We start from the raw sequence: 23575 nt of genomic DNA on the forward strand, positions 1-23575 counted from the left end.
ATTTGTTCTTGCTCTTCTAGCTCATTGCAGTTCGTTGTTAGGTTGTTTATTTTAAATCTGTTTTTTAAATGTAGGAGTTTATTGTTATAAACTTTCCTCTTAATACTGCTTTTGCTGTATACCATAAACTTTGATATGTTGTGTTTCTGTTTTCATTTATTTCAAGAAATTTTTAAATTTCCTTCTTCATTTCTTCATTGACCCATTGGCTATTCAAGGGCATATTGTTTAATTTCTATGTATTCATACAGTTTTGAAAGTTCTCCTCGTTGTTGATTTTTTTTAAAATTAAACTTTGTGTTCTAGGGTACATGTTCACAATGTGCGGGTTTATTACATATGTATTCGCGTGCCAAGTTGGTATGCTGCACGCATTAACTCATCATTTACATTAGGTATATCTCCTAATGTTATCCCTCCCCCCTCCCTCCTCCCCCCTCCCCACAACAGGCCCCAGTGTGTGATGTTTCCTTTCCTGTGTCCAAGTGATCTCACTGTTCATTTCCCACCTATGAGTGAGAACATGCGGTGTTTAGTTTTCTGTCCTTGCGATAGTTTGCTGAGAATGATGGTTTCCAGCTGCATCCATGTCCCTACAAAGGACATGAACTCATCCTTTTTTATGGCTGCATAGTATACCATGGTGTATATGTGCCACATTTTCTTAATCCAGTCTGTCATTGATGGACATTTGGGTTAGTTCCAAGTCTTTGCTGTTGTGAATAGTGCCGCAATAAACATACGTGTGCATGTGTCTTTATAGCAGCATGATTTATAATCCTTTGGGTATATACCCAGTATTGGGATGGCTGGGTCAAATGGTATTTCTAGTACTAGATCCTTGAGGAATGACCACACTGTCTTCCACAATGGTTGAACTAGTTTACCGTCCCACCAACAGTGTAAAAGTGTTCCTATTTCTCCACATCCTCTCCAGCACCTGTTGTTTCCTGACTTTTTAATGATCACCATTCTAACTGGTGTGAGATGGTATCTCATTGTGGTTTTGATTTGCATTTCTCTGATGGCGAGTGATTATTGTAGCAGGACTAGCCTCAGACAAAACATGATGGGAGGCTACATGTATCAGCTAACAGAACAAAACGTTTTACACTGCTTTCTCAAACAATGTCTGGAATTTACAGATAACACTAGTAGTTTTGGTCAGGGGTTAATATTATTATTATTATTTTAACCACCAGGGCCAGGTGGTGGTGCCAAGGTCCTCTAGCTATTTATCTTCCTTCTGTTTCTTTCTAACTTTTTGTTTTCTCCCCCTTCTCCTGTCTTATAAACTAGGGAAAAGGGGAGACGGGGAAAAGCTGGGAAAGACAACAGGAGAAGTGGTGGTCTCATTCTATATTATGAGCATTTTTTCATGTCTCTATTGGCTGCATAAATGTCTTCTTTTGAGAAGTGTCTGTTCCTTGTTGTTGATTTATAGCTTTATTCTGTTAGAGTCTGAGAATATCCTAGATGTTATTTCAATTTTAGAAAAAATGTATTGAGAATTCTTTTGTAGCCTAACATGTGGTGGATTCTAGAGAATATTCCATGTGCTGAGAAGAATGTGCATTTTGTATCTGTTGGATGAAATGTTCTGTAAATGTCTGTTAGGTCCATTTGGTCTACACTGGACTTTAAATTTGATGTTTTGTTGTTATTTTTTGTCTAGATGACCTCCAGTACTGACAGTGGGATTTTGAAGCTCCTACTATTGTTGTGTTGGTGTCTCCCTGTCTCTCTCTATACATATATATGTATATATAAATTTATTTGAGACAGAGTTTTGCTCTTGTTGCCTAGGCTGGAGGGCAGAGGTGCAATCTCAACTCATTGCAACCTCCACCTCCTGAGTTCAAGTGATTCTCCTGCCTCAGCCTCCCAAGTAGCTGGGATTACAGGCATGTGCCACCATGCTGGGCTAATTTTTTGTATTAGTAGAGACAGGGTTTCACCATATTGGCCAGGCTGGTCTTAAACTCCTGACCTCAGGTGATCCACCTGCCTCCACATCCCTCCCAAAATGCTGGGATTATGGGCGTGAGGCACCGCGCCCGACCTCTCTCTCCATTTAGATCTACTAATATTTGCTTTATATATCTGAGTGCTTTGTTGTTGGGTGCACATATACTCGTAATTGTTATATCCTTTTGCTATTTTGATCTCTTTATTATATATATAATTACCTTTTTTTCTCCTTTTTACAGTTTTTGACTTAAATTGTGATTGATCTGAAATAAATATGGCTACTCTTGCTTACTTTTGATTTCCATTAATGTGGAATGTGTTTTTCCATCCCTTCACATTTAGTCTATGTGTGTCTTTGCAGCTGAACTGTGTTTTTTGTAGGCAGCATATAGTCGGTTTTTCTTGTTTTAAATTCATTCAGGCCGTCTCTATCTTTTAATTGGGAATCTTGGGATTATTTTGCTATTGATATCACAGTCCAGACATTAAGATTTTCTCACTTAAGTCGCTTGTACACAAATTAATATGAAGAGGAAGTAGAGTTTTTCTTTTGTCCTTTTGAAGAGAGTGATGGATTATTATTTTGACTTCATGCAAGTGAGGGACTCACCATGCCTGTTGGGATTTTAGAATTTCTTTCCTGTTATTAGGAACAGCAATGATCTGTAATGGGTTCCTGGAATCATCCAGTGATGGTCTGAATATCTTAAAAGTTTCCTTTCATGTCTCATTTTCTATTTCTCCCCTAGTAGCCATGCACCCGGGGCAGGACATGGCCTTACATTTCCTTGGTTTCTTGATGATTTCTTAGGTTTAGTGTTTGACACAGTTAGGATTCTGGATAAAATCAGCCCTTCTGGGAAGTGTGTAAGTCAAACAAGGACTTTCTGGTGGCGTTATACAGGTTTCCCATGCCCCGTGAGTACAGGAATAGCCCCCTGGGGAAGGAGAATGGGCACATGATGGCAGGGAGCCATTCTTGGATGGTCCCATCGTTCTGCAGGAATTGTCATGCAGGAAGAAGAAGCACATGGCGACTGAGCTGGTAGTGATTCTGCTGATACTTTTGATCGTTATGATTTGCTCCTGAAAGGTGATGTGGGATGAACTGCAATATTTAGAATGCTGACATTCCTTGAAACAAAGATATAGAAAAAGGCTTATAATTGCATGATGCCTTGTAGTTTTCAGCTGCTCTCATGTGGATCCTTTTTCGTCCTTCTGAAATGCTTTCCCAGGAGAGAGCGTTGTTCTTCGTGTATAGATGAGGAGCCTGGGTTTCAAATGGTTAGGAATTCAGTGCACGCATTGGAATCTTTAGTTTCCTGGAACATTTTCTATTCAAGTATAGACCACATGGCCTCTAAAGGCTGGCTCATTCTTAACACCGCGAATGGGGATCCAGCCTCACCTCTGGGGTGGGTGGCAGGAACTCCACAGCCATCCTGGGTGCTCTGGGGTGGGGTGGCTGAGCTGTGGCAGCCCCTCCCAGCTGAGCAGCAAGGCTGGGGAAAGCTCATTCCATTCCCCTTGGTTCTAACCAGGTAGAGGCTTACACTGCACATTTCCTTAGCTGGGAACCTTTAGAACTTTACATTTAAATCTAGTCTGTGATCCAGGGGGTAGACACATGGGTATTCACTGTACAATTCCTACATTTTTTGTATATTTAAAAAAATTTTTTATGTGTCGTGGATGACAAAAGAAATGAGACCCCTTTGAGTTAGCTTTTCTGTACAGCATCTTCTAGAATCAGGAGGCTGGACAGGGTTTAGTTTCATCAGAAATCTGAATCTTTCTGGTCAAGAGACGGCACTATTAAGTTCTTGGTTGTGTGGTTTCTGGGAAAGAAATATTCTAAATGAGTTCCAGGAATCACCTCTGTGGGATTTCTACAGGAAAAGTGACCACTCTTGAAGCTTCGCTGTCACTAACAAGAATAATGGTGACGGTTTCTAAGCTGTCTCCAGCCAATCTTTAGTTCTTTTATGCAGAGTGCTTTTATTCCAAGTGAAGTGCCCTTCTGTTTAATAGTGACCTCCAGTTATTACAGGGATTGCAGCTGCATTTGATGGACGTGAACCTGCTCATCTCTGGCTCCCCAGCTTCGCCTCTGGGGTGCGTGGCAGGCGCTCCACAGTCATCCTGAGTGCTCTGGGGTGGGAAGTCTCTAGGGGGAGTGGACAGTGCATGGCCGGGACGTTCCTGTCCGACGTTCCACACTGGTGTATAGGCGTCTCTGCCCTGTTTCCTCCGTCCGTGCGTCTGTGGCGTTTCCTCTGTTCGTGCATCTGTGGACTGTTTTCTCCGTGTGTGCCTCTGTGGCACGTTTTCTCCGTCCATGCGTCTGTGGCGTTTCTTCCATCCGTGCGTCAGTGGCGTTTCTTTCGTCCCTGCGTCTGTGGCACTTTTCCTCCCTCCGTGCGTCTGTGGCACTTTTCTTCCCTCCATGCGTCTGTGGTGTTTCCTCCGTCCGTGCGTCTGTGGTGTTTTCTCCGTCTGTGGATCTGTGGCGTTTCCTCTGTGAGTCTGTGGCCTGTTTTCTCCATCCACGCTGAAGGCCGTCACTTCTCTCTAGTCACCACTTACTGATCGCTCCCTGTGTGCTGAGCCTGTGTCAGGCGTGTGGCGTGTGTCACCTGTGTGGCAGGGGTTTGCGTGACACACAGGGACACACGCTTGGGGAGCTGCAGTGATGGGGTCATAGCCACGCAGCTCAGCCCTCGGTCTGAGGGTCTTGGTGCCCACCCAGCTCTTCCCGAAGCAGCCTCGGGGCAGATCCCAGCTCTGCTTTCTCTCCTCGAGGTACCTCATGAGGTAAACTAAGCAAATCGAAAGTAGGAAACAGTTGTGAAATGAGGCCTGGGTTCAGGTGTGTGTGTTCATTTCTCTTTACATGTTTACTTCACGTACCCCCAATGATATACTTTCCAGCTGGTATAACAATTAATTACCAGCCATTACTGGTACAAAATTCCAGGAAGGATATTTGAGGAGGGCATAGTCTCAAAAACATGCTTGATTTTCACAGTTGTGATTTGCATGATAAAGCTCTCAGGACTGTGACTTTCTTTTGTTATCTTATTTTTATTTTTAGACCCTTGGGAGGAAGTTATTTAGTGATTACTTATAATTGTGAAAATAATGTAATGATTACAGAATCTCATTAGAATAAATACTATATTTTCTGTTCCTTATGTCAATGAAATCATCTTAATCCAGGCCGATGTTGGCAGGAATTGTCACGTTTAAAATGGGTAAGATATTTATGTGATGTGACGACCTCCCGTATCGTCTCTGGAACATATCAGAACTTTCATCTCAATTCTCACTTGTTGACACCCTACCTTGTTTTGTAATTATTCTTGTTTGCATCAGAATTTTGAATCCACGTACCTGAGATGATACTTACGTATGCATGTACGCATGCATGTGTGTGCATGTGTGTATGCGTGTGTATGTGCGTGTCCACGTGTCCATGTGCACGTGTATATGCATGTATGTGTGTGCATGTGTACGTGTGTATATGAGTGTACGTGTATGTGCATATGCGTGTGTATGCATGTATGTGTATATGTGTGCATGCATGTGTGCTCATGCACACATGTGTATGTGTGTATGTGTATGCACATATGTACACGCGTGTGTACATGTATAGGTACGTGTATGCATGTGTATGCATCTGTGTGCACACAGATATACCTTTTCCTTTCATACAGGCTGTTTTGAGTATTGCTGTTAGGCAGTGACAACTTTCTGTTTCCTCAGTCAGAAAATGGGTAGCTCATCATTAATAAAGATGAGCATTCAACATCAAGAATAACTAAATACAAATGAAATTATCATATTAAATAAATAAATTCCAAAACAAAGGCAATGTTCTGTACTATGTGTTCACATTGAACTTTCTTATAAAAATCGGTGTGAATGTTTCCCACTTATTGGAAATCACATGACTAGTTTAAGCCAAAACGTGGAATATTAATTAATTCTGTTTTCAGATCACTTTTGCATATTTATGATTGATCTGTTCTGCTGTTCTGGAAGCTCTGAAAACCACTCTGTCTTACTCTAGCTGGTGCCACGGTTGTGAGAATTCAGGGAAACAAGGTGTTTGCCAGTTTAAGTATTTTAGATCTCAAACTGCCTCTTTTCTGCATCATAAACCAGTCTTAAAGACAGACATAGTGTGACTTGTAGTGGATTATGTCAGTTTTATTTTCTGTGGCTGAATCATCACTCTACATTGTGAATTAATGTTATTTTTCAGATCGTCTTTATAACACAGGGAGGTTCTCCAGTGTTGAGTGCAGGTTCAGTGAAAGTACTAACACTGTTACTACGGACTTAAACAGACTTGTTTTCTGGGGTGATAACCTTGGAGTCAGGCATTCAGTGTCCGCCCATCTCTTGGTTCCGAGTTCTCGGTCCCCTCCCGCTCTCCTCTCCCTGTACCCTTACTACTGTCTTACCTTCTTTTTGACTCCTAGGCCCTCGGAAGATGGTGTGTTGGGGGCAGGTGCCTGCTGTGAATCTTTGATAACTTTGGGAGAGAACTTTTTCTTTGGAGCAAGACCCCTCTCAATAAACTTTCAGTAGCCTGAGTATCATCTGTTGTGTGAACTATTTGTGGAAAATGTTCAGCATTTTTCCTTGGATTTTGACTGATCTTTCTCCACCTGCCAGTTTCTTCTCAGTTTGCCATGTCTGTACCCTCACCAACCCGTTCCAGCCTGGTTACGTGTAAAGTATTTGAAGCAGAGCTCTGCAGATGAGAGAGTGTGTGTCACCCCCCGAGTTCCCTTCCTGGCCTCTGAGTGTCGGTTGTGTTTTGTTCCGAGGGACGACTCTGAGGCTCCTGGCCCCTGTTTTGGAGCACCCCACAGCAAAGTGGGTGTAAAATGAAAAATGGGTTTATGCTGTATTATTATAATTCATAGAGTAGATGATAAAAATGCTTGAATCTGAACAGCAACTGAAAATGAGGACATGGTACCAGTTTGGATGTTGGACGACTTTCTTGAAAAAAGTTTTCATCAAATTTAGAAACTGTGAGTGTGCTGTTTTCTATTTCATACTTAGAATCTGTATAGTGTGTGTTGTATGAATGTGTTGTATGAGTGTGTTGTGTTGTATGTGAGTTGCATGGGTTGTATGTGTGTTGTATGTGCATATTGTGTTGAGTTGCACTTATTGTACGTTTGAGTGTTGTGTGTTGTATGAGTGTGTTGTGCGTGTATTTGTGAGTTGCATGCTTTGTATGTTGTATGAGTGTTGTGTGTTGTATGTGTGTATGTGTATGTCGTATATGAGTTGCATGTATTGTGTGTGATGTATGAGTGTTGTGTGTTGTATGAGTGTGTTGTACATGTGTTTATGGGTTGCATGTGTTGTGTGTTGTATGAGTGTTGTGTGTTGTGAGTGAATTGTACATGTATTTGTGTTGAGTTGCGTGTGTTGTGTGCATGTTGTATGTGTTATATGTTGTATGAGTGTGTTGTACGTGCATGCTGTGTTATGCGTGAGTTGCATGTGTTGTATGTGTTGTATGAGTGTATTGTATGTGTATGTTGTGTTATGAGTTGCATGTATTGTGTGTACGTTGTATGAGTGTTGTGTTGTATGAGTGTGTTGTACGTGAATGTTGTGTTGAGTTGCGTGTGTTGTGTGTGTTGTACGTGCATGTTGTGTTGAACGTGAGTTGCATGTGTTGTACGTGAGCTGTATGAGTGTGTTGTGTGTGTATGTTGTGAGTTGCATGTATTGTATGTATGTTGTATGAGTGTTGTGTGTGCATGTTGTGTTGTGAGTTACGTGTGTTGTGTGTTGTATGAGTGTTGTGTGTTGTATGAGTGTGTTGCATGTGCGTGTTGTATGTGAGTTGTGTGTTGTGTGTGCTGTATGAGTGCATTGTACGTGCGTGTTGTGTTGTATGTAAGTTACGTGTGCTGTATGTGTGTATGAGTGTGTTGTACGCACATGTTGTGTTGTGAGTTGCATGTATTGGTTATGTGTCGTATGAGTGTGTTATAAATGCACATTGTGTTGTGAGTCACATGTATTGGGTATGTGTTGTATAGGTTGTGTGTGTTTGTGTGCAGTGTGTGTTGTCAGTGTTGTATAAGCCCATTGTACATGCGTGCTGTGTTGTGTTGCATGTGAGTTGCATGTTGTCAGTGTGTGCCATGTGAGAGGCGTGGCATCCACATGACTGCTCCTCAGTGAGTCCTGCCTTGCATCCCCTTCAAGCTTGTATCTTCCCGAGCAGCCTAGAAGCAGCAGCCTGTTTGCCTCTGCCCCTCCCCAGGGGGCCTCAGCCAGATCCTGTGCTCAGCCCCCGGCTGGGCAGTCTGCCTCTCTTGTCTCTCTCTCTTCTCTCTCATCGTCCTCCTGCGCCTCCTCCTTCTGGGGACCTGCATCCTTCCTCTGTGCTTCCTGGCAAGCCACACCTGGGACGTTGGAGTTCAGGCTGTCCTCCAAACCGTTTGCTCCTCTCTGAAGAGCGCCCCCCTTGACTGGCCGTGAGCAGCTGGAGTGGATTGCAGGGAAGGGAGGTGGGTGTTCCTGTAGAGACGCCAGGGTCTTACCTGGGGAGAAGGGAGCCTGCACTGGGCAGGCCGCCCTCCTGAGGAAGGGGATGGGGTGGGAGGAGGCTCTCGTGGACAAGGGGCCCACCTCCTGCCCTCCTTCCCTCTATCCCAGTCTGTTGTGAGGGAGGGCGGGACCCTAGGTGATTTCTATGCAGATCTTCAATTATCCACGCTGTGAAACAAATACTTCTGTTTTTAAGATCAGAGGAAATCTCCTTTGTTTCTCTGCCTTTTATTTTATTTTATTTTATTTTATTTTATTTTATTTTATTTGAGAAGGAGTTGCCCAGGCTAGAGTGCGGTGGCGTGATCTCGGCTCACTGCAACCTCCACCTCCCAGGTTTAAGCAATTCTCCTGCTTCAGCCTCCTAAGTAGCTGGGATTACAGGTGCCCGCCACCACATCCGGGTAATTTTTGCATTTTTAGTAGAGATGGGGTTTCACCATGTTGACCAGGCTGGTCTCAAACTCGTGACCTCAAGTGATCCACCCGCCTTGGCCTTCCAAGGGGTTGGGATTACAGGCGTGAGCCACCGTGCCCGGTCTGTCTGCCTCTTAGTTAGAACCTGTGTATTTTATGTTTTACATTTCACTTTTCTGGGTCAGAACAGTAGTGTTTCTTTTTCGTAGTGTTGCTATGAATGTCCTTTACGGTTAGGAGACTGGGTTGGCTGCCCACTGGAGAGTGGTATCACTGGGTCACGGTCACCATCTGCCGCAGCAGCGTCCAGAGTGTTTAGAGTCTTTCCTGGACGTAGACACCCTTTTGTCTGACATTCAGATAAAACCAATCACCGCATTCAGATAAAGAGGTCAGAGCTGGGAACCGTTAGTTCACATCCACCTCTCCCGAGAGTGTTCACGCCTCTTCCACGCGGGGCTAGGCTGCTGCTGAGCATGGTTCTGCTGGCTGTGGCTGTGGCCTCTTTCCTCAACCACAGCCATCGCAGGCCTGCCACAGTTTTTATTCTTCTAGAAGAGAATAGGCAACACAAGAGAAGCAAGGTATGTTAGATATGAAACCGTTAAAAATTATTTCCTCAAACATTGTATATATTTTTTGCCCATACCTAATTTGATAGCAATTTTAAAAAGATTAAAATGAAAAAAAAATTCCCCTATATTAAGTCTTTGAAAGGCATCCAACTTAGTTTTCATACAATTATTCTCTCTTTGGAGTCATACTTTGTTGGTTTCAGTAATGTGTAACAAATGCACCAGCATAAACAGATTTAGGAGCAAACAACTGCTTCGTAATTATAGTTCAGCTCGCGGGGCCCAGCTGTGGGGGTGCAGCCTGCGCCTGCCTGTGCGCCAATAGGGCTGGTCACCTTGAGCATCTGGGAGTGTCTGGGTAAGTGAGGTCTGGGCAAGGCAGCGTCCACACACCTGCGTAGTTCTCACTTTGTCCACGTTATCCGGCAATGCCACAAAATTATCAAGTAAGTGTTCTCCAAGCGCATATTCAGTTAGTGTTTGGAAAGTGCATAGGTACCTCATACAGCACCTTTAAGAGGAACTAGGAGCCCAGGAATGAGAGCGGGTGTGAGGCCTGTACTCTCTTTGCACAGATAAAATATGCATGTGCATATCTGAGGCCAGAAAGTTAGATTGGGGCCAGAATGTGGAAGTCCTTACCTGTGGGATACTAGGGAACCACTGAGGGTTTCGGAGAGAATCGTGTCTCTGATGTGCGGCATGCCGTGGAGCCGGGGGGTGACAGGGCAGGCTCATGCAGGGCACTCGCCGTGGCCGGAGGAGGAGAGAAGGCAGCCAGTGAGCTGAGCAATTCGGTGCCTCGGTCAGGAGGGGAAGAGGGAGTACAGGAAGGCGGATGAAGCTGCGAGTCTGCACCCCGAGGTCGCCGTTGCGCTTTGCCGGAAATCAGGAGAAGCAAGTGTGGACCTGACTCAGAGATACTTAGAGACACCACTGCAAGCTGCAAGTTTGGAAATACAGGAGGAGGCTTGGGGAAAATCTGGAGCAGGGAGCATTTGGGAGCCTCTTAGGTAGAAGTGCAGGTCAAGTAGCCAGAGTGTGAGGCGTGCATGTCTGGAGAGAGGAGGCCAAAGGAAAGCCCACATTTGGAAATGGAGGAAGGGTTGGAAGACCCAGAGAAGGCCCTGCTTAGAATCCAGAGAAGAGCTGGATGGCGCAGTTCACTAAAGCCCAGAGCCGAGAGTTTCCAGGAGAAAGTCCCAAGTGTTGCTGAAAACCAGGGGGCAGGACTCCAGTTGGAGCCTGTGGGGGAGCCTGGCGGCCCTGATCCCTGAGAGCAGCCAGAGCCTGGGTGTCATGGTGGAAGTGGGTGGGAAGTGCAGGAAGCAGGTGGAGATGGTCCTTCAAGGCCTGGTGCTTCACACAGGTAGCCAGCTGTGGACCGAGACACAACTGGAGAGGGGCCTGAACCCAGAGCATCTCCAGGTGGAGGAGGGAGCCAGGAAGGGCAAAGGTATCCGGAAGAAAGGGGGCAGGCATGGAGCCAGGTCCCCAGGGAGGCTGCAGTCTTCTTTCTCTGTTCATGGACTGGTTGTTGGTTATTTTGAGTTCTCAAAGTCGTCCACTCGGTGCGGTCCAGAGAAAGTTCCCAGGGGTCTCAAGCCGGAGCAGGCCTTGTGCTTTTCCGAACACTGTGCGTGTTGACTCAGGGTTACCGTCAATGGCTAATTCTAGCGTGTCTTTTGTTGAAGTCTGCAGAGGAGCCTCAACCAGCACCGGCTTTTGAAGAACTTAGAAAACTTGTGTTCTTCTGATTCTGGGATTTTTGCCTGAAATGCCTCGTATATTTTTGGCTAGGTGTTGTTAGCACTTGTGTTACAGCATTTGGAGCTCTGTATTTTTGTGATGTGCTAGCTGTGAGGATGTTTAAAATTAGATTCCTAGAAATCAGGTTATAGGAGCTCTCGGCCATGCTTCATGGGTTATGTTTTGACCCCTCATAGTGGACCCCGTTGCAGTGGCTATTCTTAGTATTTGTGGAACACCTGACTGGTGATGCTAGGAGAATGTGATTTGTTTTCTTTGTAAGTCTAAAGTCTAACGACCTTGTAGAGTCTTTATACCTATCTCTTATAAATCAGCTTTAATATACTTGAAAATGTCCTCATTGTGCCCTTGAAAAGCAGGCTCACATTTTAAAAGTCATCCTTTTAAAATCCTTTTCTGCAGCCTGTGCCCTTTGTCTGTTTTGTTACCTTCACTGCAACATCATGAAACAGGGACAAGGGCTAGAATCTATTTCATACACAGAGCTTGAAACAGGGACAAGGACTAGAATCTCTGTTTCATACACAGAGCTGAACTGTGCTGAGCGACCTGCTATGCTGACGTCTGTTTCTGTCATGAGAGGGAACCCAGGCCTCTTGACTTTTCCTTTTGTACATTTTCAAAAAGAATATTTTTTCCTCTCTTGGGTCCATTCCATTGTGGGATTCTCTCCTAAGGCTGTTTCTTTGCGTTCCATTTTGACAAGTATGATTTATTTCTGAGATGATGAAAGGGCAGTGAAAAGGCCTGGGAAAGAGAAAGCAGGAAGAGAAGGAATCGTCTCATGATTTTAGTCAGAAGGAAATCACTCAGACAGAAACGCTATTCCAAGTGGGTCAGATCCCAGGAAGTGGGATTGAATAAGTGACATGATATCGCACAACTGTTTTACATTCTTGCTGTTGCCAGGGGTAACGAAAAGAACGAGTATATTCATTCCGAGGTCAAATATATATCTTTGCTGACTCTGACTATAATTAGCAGAATTCGTTCAGTTCAAGTTTGAGAATACCTTTACAGAAGAGGGTCTTCGTGCACGTGTGCCTATTTCTATTTATATGTTCACACGTATTGGAGTATAAATGTGTGTGTGCTGTGTGTGAGACCTCATTATTTGAAACAAGAAATGTGCAGTAGAGCTTATTAATTACGGGAAGGTACATTTGGGGGATAAACCACTTTGTTTAGAATTGAATAATGGGGTCTTTGAGGGATGTATATATGTATGTGTGTTTGCATTTATGTGTATGAAAGTGTGTATTGCATGTATATGTGTTGTGCATGTATGTGTGCCTTTGTGTGTAATGTACATGTGCATGCATGTGTATATGTGTGCATGTGTATTTGTGTTGCATGTATGTGTGTGCATGTGTTACGTGTTTAGGCACGACTGCACATATGTGCAAGTAGGCATGCATGGATGCTCATGTGTATATAGTTATACATGTATATTTGTGCATGTTATGTCTACACACTTACGTATGTATGTGTGTCAGAATGTGTATGTATATGCATGTGTGTTTGAGTGTTGTGTGTATGCTTGTGCGTGTGTGTTTGAGTGTTGTATGTTTGTGTGCGTGTGTTTGAGTGTTGTGTGTATGTGTACGCGTCTGTTATGTGGTGGTATTATGTGATTATGTGAACGTGTGTGCATGTGTGAATGTATGTATTGCATATAGGTGTGCGTGTCCGTGTGTGTGTGTGTGTGTGTGTGATATGTGTCTGTGCATGCATGCATGTGCACATTTGATTTGTGAATCCTCTCTGGGAGGGGCATGTTCCTGGAGACAGTGCATGGGATCCTCCGCTGTCCTCTCAGGGAGAGAGACATTGTGAAAGTTCGAGCCATTAGGTAAACATGCCTGATGTTCTATAAAATATATATTTAAATATACCACTGGGGTTAAATATATGTTAAATGGGTGCAAAGCTGTTATATTGCATTAAAAGTCATGTTAGTACTTCCTGGTTAAAGGCTTTGTGAAAGATTTCCTGTACATGGGACATAATACACCACACAGAATTACAGCAGGTCAATGGTATTTGCCAGGAGGTCTGGCTTATGATTGGTATTTCTAGTTGCAGACATGCAGGTTGAGCTTTGCTGGACTTAGAGGAGGGTCATTGACTCTGCCCACTGAATGATACCAGCGTCTCTGCTGCTTCCTTTTTCTGCCGGCTTCATCCAGAGCTGGGACAGCTGCTCTCAGACGCATTGTACTTTTTTCTACATAAAAATCTGCAGCATTTGTTAGCAGTCCAGTAGCAGACCGAGTGGCAGGTCCAGGGGCAGGTCCAGCGTCAGGTCCAGCATCAGGTCCAGCGGCAGGTCCAGCATCAGGTCCAGGAACAGGTTCAGCGGCAGGTCCAGCGACAGGTCCAGGGGCAGGTCCAGCAGCAGGTCCAGTGTCAGGTCCAGCGGCAGGTCCAGCCAACTTTCCACATGGCCCATGTGAAAATGTACCCTCTCCCTTCCATTTTTTAAAGCAGTATCATTAGTAGAGCCTACTGCCATTTCTCCTTGAGCTCCTCACAGTGGATGGTAAGCATTTGCTTTATTAAAGCAAAGTTCCGTGCTCTTTGTGCTAAGTCCCCTCTGCCTTTCTGTGAGAGGCTAGAATTGGGATCGACCCTCAGCTGTGCCAGAGCCTTGGTACATGTCTCAGTTCTGGAATCTACTCTGTGCTTGTTGCCTTCCATCCACCGACAGCCGTCTGTCTTCCTGTCACTCCTTCAACACGGAGTCCAGCAGAGTGCACACAGGTGAGCCTGTGTGAATGCTGGTTTTGTAGGATCTTATCGGGACCTTAGTCATCTTTTCACTAGGAAACCAGACACTGCAAAGGACTTAAAGAAAAGCCCAAAGAAGCCGTATCAGTAGAATCATAGAGACAGAATTCTACAACCATAGGAAGTGGCATTGATTATCATGAAATGTGCATTTATGTGAGGCATAGTAAAACATCACATTTCTTACTGGGTAAGAGCTTGGAAAAGATTATGAAAGTATAACTGACTCTACTCTTGTATCGTAGAACATGGTAAAATGATGCAAGGTGTTGTATAGAATGGAACAAACAGAATATAATTATATAGAGTAGCGCAGAATAGAACAAATAGCATAATGTTATATAGGGTAGCATAGAACAGAAGAAACAGTGTAACATTATGTAGTATAGTATACAATAGGAAAAATCGTATTACATGGTCTAGAATAGAACAAGTGGGATAGTATTGTAGAGTATACAGTTGAACTAATGACGTAGTATTGCATAGCATAATACAATCTAGATTAGAACACACAGCATAGTATTAATATTACGTAGTGTGGTGTGGAATAGTAGAGTCGCATGGCACAGAACAGAGAGGATAGTGTTCTGTAGCACTGATGCAAGGAGTTTTGCTCTTTAGCTCAGCTGGGTCCAGGTTCTTGTCTAATGACCAGGAAGAAACAGGCACGGGGACATCGAAGAGTGAGTGCAGTGGAACTCGTTAAGCTAAAAGTTAAGCTCTCAGCGAAAAGAGGGGTCCTGAGAGCAGATTGCTGGTCGCCCCCTTCCCAGTTGACTACAAGGGCTTTTATATAGAAGCTGATGGGGCTGGTCTCGCTGTCTAAGGAGCAAATATCTGGTGGTTCCACCCCATTCCCTCGTGTGCATGGGGACCTTTAGTCTGCTGTGAGCATGTTTAGGAGGGCCCCCCCGTGCAAGTCCCCCTATCTGCACAAAACATGGGCTGGAGGCTCTCTGGGACCCTTCCCTTACTGTCTGCCTAAAGCAAGCTGGCTAACTCCTTTCTGTATAGAAGAAAATAGAATAGAATAGAACAGATAGTACAGCGTTTTATAGTATGGAGTGAAGCTGTAGTATTCTATCATAGAGAATGGAATAGTATAGAATAGAACAAACAGATCGTACTAGTGTAGTATAGAATAGTAGCCTCATGCAGCACGGAGCAGTGTTGTTCTCCCTATGTACAGAGTGTAACCACCAGGAGAGCGTTCTTCAGTGGGGCGTCACTGGCCCTTCATATTTCTTTGGTTCTGCGGAAATGAGGAGAGGAAGTTAATAGAGGGGGAGGAGGTTGGCTTTCTTACTTTTAAGGCGCTCATTACTTCTTGGGGATCATTTGATGGTCCCCTTTGGTAGTATTCTGTGAAGCAGTCTCTGTACTCTGTGTAGGGTGAAATGTGGAGCAGTCTGTGGACTCTGTGTAGGGTGAAACATGAAGCAGTTGAGAAAGGATGAAGTCAGAAGTAGCTCAGCAGAGATGCACCAACTCTTACCTGGGAGACTGTGGAGCAGTCTGTGGACTCTGTGTAGGGTGAAATGAGGTGTTTTGTGTGAATTGTTGTCTCATGCCTGGCACATGGCAGAGCCTCCGTGGATCTTGCCGTCGTGAACCCTCTGATAACTTCTCTACAGTGCCCTCCACACTATAAATACCACACATTGTGGGAAGTCCAGGCCTTTTCAAAGGCTGGGTTTCATTTTAACAAAATTGTTATGCCCTGCTTATTTGGAATGGCCAGATCATCCTGCACTTCTGACTTCACCTGTCCAGCTGGGTACACCTCCCTGCGTGCTGCCAAGGTTTACGGCGGAATTCCCTGACGCCACTACCCTCACTGCCTGCACCTGAATCTGCTGTGGGGTCATTTCCTTATTGGACTTGTCTGGGGACCTCCTGAGGGGTGGATGGGTGAGGACTGGGTTATCTGGGGAAGGTGTTCATGGCATTCCTGTTTTCAGTTTGTGTCTCTGTTGGAAGAGATGCTTTTAGCACATCCGTTAATCCAGACGTGATTAGCAAGGAGTGTCTCTCCCAGGTAAGAGTTGGTGCATCTCTGCTGAGCTACTTCTGACTTCATCCTTTTTAAAGTCTGTTACAAAGAGAACTTTGGTTTCTCAAGGTTTAAGAATTGATGTCAAAGAGCAATTTAGTGTTCTTTTTGAGTCACCAGTCTTGCTGTGGATGATTCATGAGTCCTTGGTGGTTAGGGCCACAGCACAATCGGTGGGCCGTCTGTTCCCCACCCTGGTGGATACTTTCTCACCCAAAGAAATGTATTCTGTTAACATGTCTCAGTTAGAATATTTTAGTAGGAGACAGAGTTATGGCTCTTGTTTTAATTTGTAATAGATGATTACTGTAGCAGGGTCAAGGTTGAGACTTGCAGTGTAGCTCATGGAAAACATTGATTAGAAACACCCAAAATATATCACCAGCTTTGTTGCTGCAGCTCCAAGGGACTAGGAATGCATATATATTTTTTCTTTTGTTATTATTTATTATTTTTATTTTTGAGACAGAGTCTTGCTCTGTCACCCAGGCTGGATTGCAGTGGCATAATCTCAGCTCACTGTAACCTCTGCTTCCAGGGTTCAAGAGAATCTTGTGTCTCAGCCTCCCAAGTAGCTGGGATTACATGTGCCTGCCACCATGCCCAGCTAATTTTTGTATTTTTAGTAGAGACAGGGGTCTCACCGTGTTGGCCAGGCTGGTCTTGAACTCCTGACCTCAAGGGATCTGCCAACCTTGGCCTCCCAAAGTGCTTACATTACACACATGAGCCACTGTGCCTGGCCGCCATGATCATTTTAAATGTGGCACTGAATATCTGCCTTTTTTTTTTTTTTTTTTAAGAAGTGCAAATGTTACCTCTCACACCTCTATTCTGTTGCTGGCCTGGGCTGGCCAGCAGGGTTCCCAGGCTCGAGGCCATGTCTGAAGTGTTGTTGGACAGTGTGGATCTGTGACCCCTTGGTCTTTGGGGACGTGGGGCACCCCGAGACACCCACAGTCTTGCGAGGGCTTACGGCTCTGTGTGTGGCTGCTGTGAGGCAACCTTCGGTGGGGAGGAAGGAGAGCAGAGCCCATCTGTCCTGGTGCGGAAAATGCCCAAGAAACCAAAGAAATGGTACAAAAAAAATCATCTGCCCTGGTGCCATTTCTGTAAAAAAAAAAAAAAAAAAAAAAAAAAAAAAAAAAAAAAAAAAATTCACTCTGAATGTGGTTCTGTGCTTGAGGAGGATAGAAAATACCTGGAAAGGCACAGGAAGTGTTCTTATGGGGTCAGCGCCGGGAAGTGGGATGGGAGGCTTGGGAGTGTGTGCAAAGGAGGAAGTGGCATATTTTATTCTAGTTTATTTGGTAGAGCAAGTGATGAAAGTGAAGCTTGAGTGATCAGAGTAGCTCGGCCTGGCCATGGGTAGATCCCAGCGTGTCCCGCCTCCCGCCTGCAGCTGCAGCTCTGTTTCTCCGTCACAAATGAGACAGGTGGCCTGAGGTTGTGGGCCGAGGAGGGGCAGCTCGGTGTTCCCAGCACCTGACTGTTCAGGCTGCTCTTGGGCCAGCCTGAGGGAAGGGGCGGAGGAGAGCTGGGAGGGTGCACAGTGCGTCCTCCTCCCCCGCCCTGGGACTGAGGTAAGCCCAGGCTGCTGTCAGGATGGAGGAAGATGCCCTCAGGACGGAGGAAGAGGCCGATGGAGTTTGGTCAGCAGCCAGTGTTGTCTTTCCCACAGGGGATACGCAGTGCCCCAACTAGCAGGAAAAAACTCTGCTTTAGTTTTTAAATTTTGCTCATTCTCTTTATCGTGCTGGTCATGGTAAGATTTGGATATTGTTGGTAGGAATCAGTGTCAATTGCGTACAGTTGACTATTGTCCAACACAAGCTTGAGCTTTGCGGGTCAACTTATAGGTGGATTTTTTCAACCAAACTCAGGGAGAAAATACAGTGTTCTGCCACGTGAAACGCATGTCGGAGGGCTGATTCTTTGTACACGCAGAAAATACAGTGTTCCTGCCATGTGAAACGCGTGTCGGAGGGCCGACTCTTTGTACACGCAGGTTCGGCAGGTCCACCTGTGGGGCTTGAATGTGCCTGGATTTGGTGTCCATGGGGTCCTGGAACCGACTCCCTGAGTCCAGCGAGGCTGGCCCCGGGATCGACTCCTTGAGGACAGCGAGGCTGGCCCCGGGACCGGCTCCCTGAGGACAGCGAGGCTGTTTCTAGTAGCAGGTGGTTTATTTTGTGTTTTCCCCCTGGCTCCACACCCCGTTCTCAAAGACACGGCTGTCACAGGGGGACCAGCTGGGGCAGGGGAAGAGTGGAGGGCACCTGGTAGAAGTGGCCGTGGACTCTCTTAGGAACGATAACCGTGACACCTACCGTAGACGAAGATGTTGTTGGTCTGCACTCTTCTCGTGTTGGTCTGGGGCATACAGTGGCCGTGGGCTGGTGTGGTCCACAGCCCCGGTCTGGGGCATGCAGTGGCTTTGGGCTGGTGTGGTCCACAGCCCCGGGCTCCGTGGTCCCTGACCCTGAAATCCCATCCGGTCCTGTGTCACCTTGGGCCAGCTGTCTCCTGAGGGGAAGGGAACAGGGAACAGCCCTCCCCGCATGGCCTCCCCAGCACCACCCACCCCCAGGACCTCCAGTGTTGACCCTGCTGGGGGCTCCTCTCTCCTGGGGGGACCTTGTCCCAACAAGAGGACTCCATGGGCTGCAGGAGGTGTCGAGCTATTTTCTCTCCTGGAACTGGGTTGCTGGCAGCTCCCAGATGCAGGAGGAAAGGCTCAGAAGTGCCTTCATAATAAGGAGTTGTTGACGTGAACTTTGGACAGCAAACACTGCTTACATTTCCTTTTCCATTTTGATGCGTTAATGGTGTGCGGCAACACCGTGACACACGGGGATGCAGGTGATGGGTGACCCCCCCGCAAGGGGGCCATGCACCTGTTTGATAAGAAGGCATGCTTCTCTTACTGCAAATAAAAGCTTTTAATGGTTTTCTGCCAGAAAGACCCTGTCCTTTATGTAGGATACATAGCGGATCATTTGGCAAGGGATTGGGGATTTGGGGTTAAACTAAAAACAAATTAATTTCATTTTGTAGCACTCTGAACCCATTTGAGTTAATTATTCATTGAGAATTTGAATAGCACACACTGTTCTGACTTCCAATTTCCCCCTAATGAACGGCATTTGCTGTAACATGACAAAACCCTTAGTCTTAGAATTACTGGGTAATGTGGAAAAAGTCAAAGTTGGTTCTCTGTTGTTTTGCTTTAAGGAAATTATATTACTTTGCAGCCACTTAGTTTTCTCCTTTCCAGTAAGAAAAATTGCTTTCTTACTACCTGAAAATTCGTGAAGGTCAAGGGGACACAGGCTGCAGTGCATTAAAAGCCACCATCAAATGTGGACGTGGACCGAGTTTTCCCCTGTTCTCTCCCACCATCAAATGTGGATGTGGACTCAGTTTCCCCCTGGTCTCGCCCATCATCAAATGTGGACTTTGACCCAGTTTCCCCGTGTTCTCGCCCATCATCAAACGTGGACGTGGACCCAGTTTCCCCCGTTCTTTCCCACCATCAAATGTGGACGTGGACCCAGCTTCCCCCTGTTCTTGCTAACCATCAAATGTGGACTTGGACACACTTTCCCTCTGTTCTTGCCCACCATCAAATGTGGACACGGATTCAGTTTCCCTCTGTTCTTGCCCACCATCAAATATAGATGTGGACCTAGTTACCTTCTGTTCTCACCCACCATCAAATGTGGGTATGGACCCAATTTCCTTCTGTTCTTGCCCACCATCAAATGTGGGCATGGACTCAGTTTCCCTCGGTTCGTGCCTACCTTGCCACCATGGCTCATTTCACAATCACTCAGGAAAGGAAGAAACATTATTTTTAATAGGCATGAAGGCAGTTGTTTTTAACCTAAGGAACAGGACATAATTCCAGCAATGGGAATGACCAGCCGAGTGGGTCTGTGTGAGGTTTGGAAGAAAAAAAGGATTTTAACTTCCCCTCTCTGTGTGTGCCCACCTCCCCCAGTTGAGAGTCACAGATTTAATTACTTTAATTTTGAGCTTAAAATAATTTGACAACCTAACAAAAACTACTACAGTCCTATAAAATTCTGCTGTGTGTTTGGTTTTTCAGTTGCTTTTCTGAATATGGTAAATGAATGCATTATGAGTTGTTATTTTAGTAATTGCTGTAAAAATTAATGTATGTTATAACCAAGTGTTATAAAGTTAATTTAGCACCAAAGGAAAGCTAAAGCTGCATTGATTTCCCAGTGTAGTTGTGCATAACAACGGCTCCATGAGGCAGGGGCTGTGACCCTGCAGTCTGGTGGGAGCAGGTGCCACCTGGCTGGTGCGTTCGCTGCCCGTCCCCTCTTGCTGCCAGGCAGCTTTGCAGTTTCCAGGCTATGCGGGAATTGAGGCCGGTGGTCAGTAAGAGACGGTGGGTAGTTGGGTGGTGCAGGTTGACGTGGGGTGGAAGGAGGCGTGGAGAGCCTGGGGAAGCCTGGACAGCAGCTCCGGTACCTGCACAGGGGAGCAGGGTGCAGCGGCACGGGACAGTGAGTAGCTCCTGGAAACAGCCGTTGGGGTTTTTATAGATGAGTCTGTCTTCAGCTCTGCATCCCTTTCCTGCTGAGTCCGGGTGGAGGGTGGAGGCGTCGAGCGCTTGTTTCTCCAGGTGAGGGCCCATCGGACACAGCCAGTGTTTCCTGGAGTCCCCTCACCTGGGAACGTGCCCCTGCTCTTTTCAGAACAAAAGAAATCTTAGTTAAACTTGACACATCACCTTTCCAGAAGGTGTTTAAGTCTGTATGCCTGTTAAGTCACCTAACTTTAAAGAGTAATGATACAATATGCTTCTTTTTAGGGGAGAGAACCTAGCTGATTTAAAAGATAAAATCAGAGGTTGGGGTCGCAGCATTGTGGAGGAGACTTGGTTTATGTCCTAGTGGGCAGCAGTGTTTCCTCAACTATGGTGTTTGCTCTATTATTACATTACAGAGGTGACACTTCAAGCATAGGGAAATGGAAGGCAAAACAGCGCCCCCATTCAGAGATAAACGTTATCAACATATTCATGCACTTCCTTCTGCTGTTTTTGCTCTTCACTTTTTGTTTTAAGACCACGTTCGTAGGATGGATATATAATTGTTTATGGTGACTTTAAAAGCACCTTTCTTGCTAAAAAGAGTATTTTTTCAGTCTGGAAAATTTAGACAACATGTTTTGTTTAAAAATTAATTATAATACCACCGTGAAGTCATCAATGTTTTTATACATTTTCTTGGTCTCTTTATGGACTTAATAGATACAATTTAACAAATTGGAAATAACGTAATATTATGCATAAAATGTTTCTTGGCATTAGAGATGGAGCAGAGAGGAGGCACAGGGCTTCCCGCTGGCTGAGGTCCTCCCAGGGTGTGACCAGCAGCCTCCCAAGTTTAGGGTCTGCACGGAGTAAAATTTCTAAATTGCCTTACACCACAACCCCTGCAGCCACGCGTCCCTTTGATAAGGGGGTGTACTCTGATAGATTTTTCAAGACAAGAGTTTGCTGGATCTGAGGCTGTTTCAGCTGCTTCTGGAGACGGCAGGTCTGGGACGTTTGTGCCAGCTCTCCCTCAAGACCCCACGGATGCCACATCCTCATCTTTTGGAACCCAGTGTTGTAGAGGAGAAATCTGAAGCCAGTTTGATTTTTGCTTCTTGGTAGGAAACTGATGTTTTCAGGCTTTTCCCCTTTATTTCCATAATGAAGATGATGTCCAACCTCATCCAGAGGTGTGTTTGTTACCTTGTCGGGAATGTCCAGCCCTTATGTCCCCCTTCAGGTCCTCAGTCCCTTTCTCAACTTCCTCGCAATCCTCCCCATCTCATCCATCTTCACTGTAATTCTGTTATTTTTTTTCATTTTTGTGCTCACTTTCCCATGCGACTTTTGTTCTTGTTTCACAGATGCCCGTGCCAAACTTTATGTCTGGGGCTCGAGGGCCGTGTTTTATTCTGTCTGCCTCTGCATGTACTTTTGAGAAGTGGGGTTGGAGGTTGCCCCCCAGGTGCTGTTTCAGCTGGACCTGCCCAGACTCTGTGAATTGGGGGCGTCGGGCAAATCCCATGTGGCTCTATGGTGGGCCGTGCCGCTGAACCGTACGTCTGAGGTTTGGGGGCCGTGTTTCATTCTGTCTGCCTCTGCATGTACTTTTGAGAAGTGAGGGTGGGGGTTGCCCCCTGGGTGTTTCAGCTGCACCTGCCCAGACTCCCTGAAGTGGGAAGGTCGGGCAGAACCCGTGTGGCACTACAGTGGGCTCTGGTGCTGACAGAGCAAGAAGCCGCACTCCCAGGACGTGCTTGCAGCTGTGGGCAGGACTGGGATTGTGACAGGATCATTTCCTTCTCTAAAATACATCTCAACTGTTATCCAGAGGGTTGGCTGTAGGCTTTCAACAGCTTCACTCTTCTTAGTTACCAGGAGACAATTCACTAAACAGAGTTGCTGTCAGGGTTTAATTAGGAATTTCTGCGAGAGGCTGGTGGTACAGCTCCCTCTTCAAGCCTCCTGCAGCCTACCCGTCCCCACTCTTGGGCCCAGCCACCTGCATTGGTCTGTGGAGACTGCACATTCTCTGTTCTCCTAAGGGGCTCCTGGACTTCGGGACAGCCTTGGTAAGTTGATGTGTAACTCCCAGTCTCTTCTCTCTTTAAGTAAGTACGTTCATGGAATCCTGATCTTCGAAATTGTTTCATCTTTGTAAAACAGCCATAGTTTCCTAAGCCACCTTGTGTCTGAGTGTGAATCACTTGTTATTTTTCACTGCAGAATGAACAGAACTGGAATCATAAGATTTAGAGGGTGATGAAAAGACAGAGGTTAGCATATTCCATTTTCTCACCTTTTCCTTACACTTTTTCCTTAAATGCACCCCTCGTATGTCTGTGAAGTTCTTCCCAATTCTGTAACGTCACTCTATCCGCAAGTGGAACATTTGTGAACACTAACAAGTATTGATGTATACACCTCTGCAACCCCGCTGGAATTAATGCTTTTTATTTATGTATGGATGGTCATCAGATGGCCAGAGGGATTCCCTGTGAATTGCGGGGGTCCTCATGCCTGCTTGTGAGTGACATGCACATGGCGAGGGCTAGGGAATCTCAGTCTCTGTGATTTGAGTTTTGACATCGTTTACGCAAGGCAGGTGGATGACTCTTTGAGCTTGGCATGCTCCTGGGTGGCACAGCACAGCTGACATGGAGTGGGGCAAGGGCTTGTTCCACGAGTTTCTGTGTTTTTGTTTTTGTTGTTGTTGTTGTTGTTATTTTTTTTGAGATGGAGTCTCTCTCTGTCACTCAGGCTGGAGTGCAGTGGCGCGATCCAGGCTCACTGAAAGCTCCACCTCCCGTGTTCACACCATTCTCCTGCCTC

At 45.7% G+C, this 23575-nt stretch overlaps 1 protein-coding gene and 1 pseudogene across 1 annotated transcript in view; one reads left to right on the top strand and one right to left on the bottom strand.

Annotated features, from left to right (window-relative positions):
* The window catches only part of LOC135971207 (uncharacterized), a 45028-nt gene that overhangs the window by 10484 nt on the left and 10969 nt on the right, over positions 1-23575 (top strand). The gene's annotated exons all lie outside the window — the stretch shown is intronic.
* On the bottom strand, positions 8813-18831 carry LOC135971211 (uncharacterized; annotated as a pseudogene).

Source organism: Macaca fascicularis, chromosome 6 (assembly GCF_037993035.2).
Source record: "Macaca fascicularis isolate 582-1 chromosome 6, T2T-MFA8v1.1".
Lineage (NCBI taxonomy): Eukaryota > Metazoa > Chordata > Mammalia > Primates > Cercopithecidae > Macaca > Macaca fascicularis.